The sequence below is a fragment of the Zerene cesonia genome, chromosome 19 (genome assembly GCF_012273895.1).
Source record: "Zerene cesonia ecotype Mississippi chromosome 19, Zerene_cesonia_1.1, whole genome shotgun sequence".
In the NCBI taxonomy this organism is placed as follows: domain Eukaryota; kingdom Metazoa; phylum Arthropoda; class Insecta; order Lepidoptera; family Pieridae; genus Zerene; species Zerene cesonia.
The window spans coordinates 5,539,786-5,543,516 of record NC_052120.1 but is presented as its reverse complement, the minus strand read 5'-3'; positions in this window follow the sequence as shown (position 1 = coordinate 5,543,516).

Sequence of the window (3,731 nt, the reverse complement as noted above, 5' to 3'; positions counted from 1 at the left end):
ACGTTCAAAGGTAATTTTGTAAAAGGGAATAATGATGACAAAATGAAAAGCGTCCTCAGGTAGCTCGCCCGATTGAAGCTTTTATCGCGAGACTGATTAACTGTCGAGCTCAAGATGGATTTATTGTAAAAGTTGGCCGTTCACCGAGGTTAGTGATTCAAGCCCGCACACTTTACTCGAATAATTGTCTACGTGATCGGAATAGGAGCTTTCGGCCGCTTTTAATAAGACCAGATAAAGAGCTCAGAGATCCACGCTGCAGAGTTTCAAATGCAATATGAGTTGAGAATGATTGTGATTTGAATTAGGTATCGTGCACGTTTATATCATTTATGTAACAGTTTCTATATATTAGATGTCTACTACTACTAAGTTAGGTATTTAAGAATAAGTTAGTTCAGTAGAAAATATTTATAATATAATACTTGTTTTTTTTTTGCTTTAGCAGAGTATGAATATATTATTTTAGTCGCTCTCTCGCTTGATGGGAAGCTATAAATCGTCTTAAGATACCTAGAATGTTTTGCTACTAGGTATTGTTGATGTCTATTCGCATTTCACATTACATTATAATTACATTTAGAATCCGACCTAGATACATAATGAACTCTATTCAGTCGACTGGTCCAGCCGTTAGTATTTATTTCTGGTAATTAGATTAGTTTTTAGTTTCCAGATTATCTGTTATGGTTGACCTGACGAACAGATTTGGTGGTACGTAATTAAAAAGTTTTATAAGTCATATTTGCTTGACTCGTTTCAAGTTATGGAGAAAAATACCTAATCCAAACTAAATTACATAAGTTAGTTTATGCGGTATACGTGAACATCGTTAAACACAGAATTATTTAGAAATTTCTTTCCTTAAAATCGTAAATATTTTTTTTTATTATAAATGTGAAGTAAATTGCCTTTTTTTAATGGTCATACATAATGCTCTGTATTGTGTATAAGAAAAATATTAGCGGGTTTGAAAAGGAAACGTTGACATCAGGAAGCAGCCATACAGGATATTAAGTCTTCGGTCTCGCCATACTAACAATATCAACTAGTACATAGGTACTCGTATTATAAATTCTAGCGAAGTCACTGCAGTGGCGAATAAATTTATTATAATTTAGGTGGAATTTTGTACAAAAATTGTTATAAATGTTTCGTAACACTATGGGTCGTTTAAAAAGGTAATGGTATATATAATTGTGGAAACCGGCATGTCCGAGAATCAAAAGTTCGACTATATGTGAAATCTGCCAACCCGCACTTGGCAGGCGTGGTGGATTATGGCCTGAACCCTCATAGGAGGCCTGTGTCCCAGCAATGGGAACATTTAAGGGCTAATCATGATATTTCATTGTATTTGAAATCCTTTCTATTAAAGGTTAATTAAAATACACTGTACAAAATATTTCGCAAATTACAACAAGGTCACAATTCCATACAAAAATTTACTTTAAACTGTTTAAACGTTTATTTAACTTTAAACGTTATACAAAACGTTATATTACGTTTTGTATAACGTATAATTTTCTTAGTAAATTCTAAAATATTCCGATTCATTCGAGTCGGAATTACACAGCACAAGAAGATGTGGGAGTCGAGCACGCTTCGGCACGAATTGGGCCCGCTCGTACCGGGGATATACCACACAGAAGGCCGGCCTGAAATATTAGTATGTTCCTGTGTTTCTACCTCACCCAGTCCTTTCCTTTTTTCCAGTTTTTATTGGACGTGAAGATAATCATTCTTAAATTGGCATACCTAAAGAAATACAATACATTTTGTGTAATTAATAGAGCCTACAATTGTAAGTATCAACTTCGATGCGTTACGTATATAAAGTTTGACGTACCTGTCACTGTCACATGACATCTGCAAGATCGGCTGGGCTTTAACAGAAAGTTTTTCGCTAGTACTAGATTATTTTTATAGCCGGCACGTGATTTTTCCTATTAAGGTGTAGATTGCATTAGATGCCCACGCTGGTATAGGTTTTGCTTTGGGTTTTGAATATTTGTGTAAATTTAGTTTAGTATGCAGCAGGGATACTTAGAATTAAATTTTACTTATATATAAATTTGCCGTACAGCATGTGAAGGAATCACTCAAAAAACCACAGCTCTTTGGCAAACCTAACGTAAGCAAACAATTATTAAATTACATCTTCCTTTAGACATATTATAGTGATTTATGATCAAATCATTAAAAAAAAACAATCTTTTCCATTTAATATTAGTTAAGTACGACTAATCTGAGTATAATAAGAAGAACTTACTTCAGGGCGAAGCTAGCAATGTGCCGCACAAGCGAAACTTTATCAGTTATAACTTTTAAAACTAATTACTCACCGTACCCATTGCTCATAGCAGTCTTTCAAATGCAGACTAATACACCAAGACACGTAGGTGGAAACTGTATTATAGTAACTTACTGCAGATGAATAACAAAGATTTGTTTTTAATATTATTTTGGTACTTACTAATTATATCTATTTCAGTAAGGTTTTTAGTTTCATAGCTGTATAATAATAATACATAATTTTACAATTATAATTTAAAAGTCACGACTCATGAATTTCAAAAATGATAAATTATCAACAATTTCTTTAATTGGTTTTGAAAAGAGTTATTATTAACTATCTATGTCGTCCTCAATTTTTTCCCCAAACTAATCGTATAACCGGAAAAACCTCTTCCAGTAATAATCCACGTTTATGTAAGACGGTTCGACGTATGTATGTAATAGCCAAGTTATATGCGTACGTGAACATTTTTATAGAGTTGAGCCTAACCACATGCAAAATGTTACTTTCCCTCGTACTCATAATGATAAATGCTGCTCATTAGGAAAACAAAAGAGAATATGTCATATCTACCTTAAATGTGTATGTATTTATAAAGATACTTCAAAGATAATAATGAATTTGATGTACACTATTCAGAAAAAATGCATAGTAATGGTCATTTTCTTCAATAGAATTTTTAGTCGGGTAGAAATTAACACTTACATTATGATTTTATTTATTGATTAAAAATGTTATAGAGTGGCCATATTTAAATCTGATTGTATGTAATGATTGTTAGAGCGATTAGGTGAATCAAAGTGTTAAAGTTTTATTAAAAATTACACCAACTTTCTATCAGCGGCAACGCTTGCGTGGGCTATAACAATATATTCTTCGTGGATTTTCAAAGAAGAGGTAGTATAAGATGTGTATATCGCGTTTGTTACTGTTTATTTTAATAATATTTTTTAGTTTTTGCAAAAATACCTATTTAAAAAGCTGTATTAATTTTGTTTGTACTTACAAATGTGGATAGCCACCCTCAAAATGTTGTGTGTGTGTTTTTTTAATATTGATGTAGCCTGTATCTCGAACCTTATATTGGTCTATCACTGGTCTATGGAAATGGCCAGACCATTAATAGCGATTTATTATAAAAAGTCATAAAATAGATATACTTGATAATACATTTTTTTATACCTATCGGTAGTTAAGCTTACTCCTTGTAGAAGAAATTCGTTTTTAAGACCACACAATTATTGAGCAAATTTAAATCATTCCTAAAAATGTGTTTATATTCAAACTTCCATGATAAACTAACAAAAAACAGCTTACTTCAACTATATTTCTAATTACGTGAAAAAGCTGGTATACAGTTTCAATTACATACACAAACTATAATGAATTCAATTTATATGAAACTCTCAGGCGTAAAACGACTGTCGGAAAC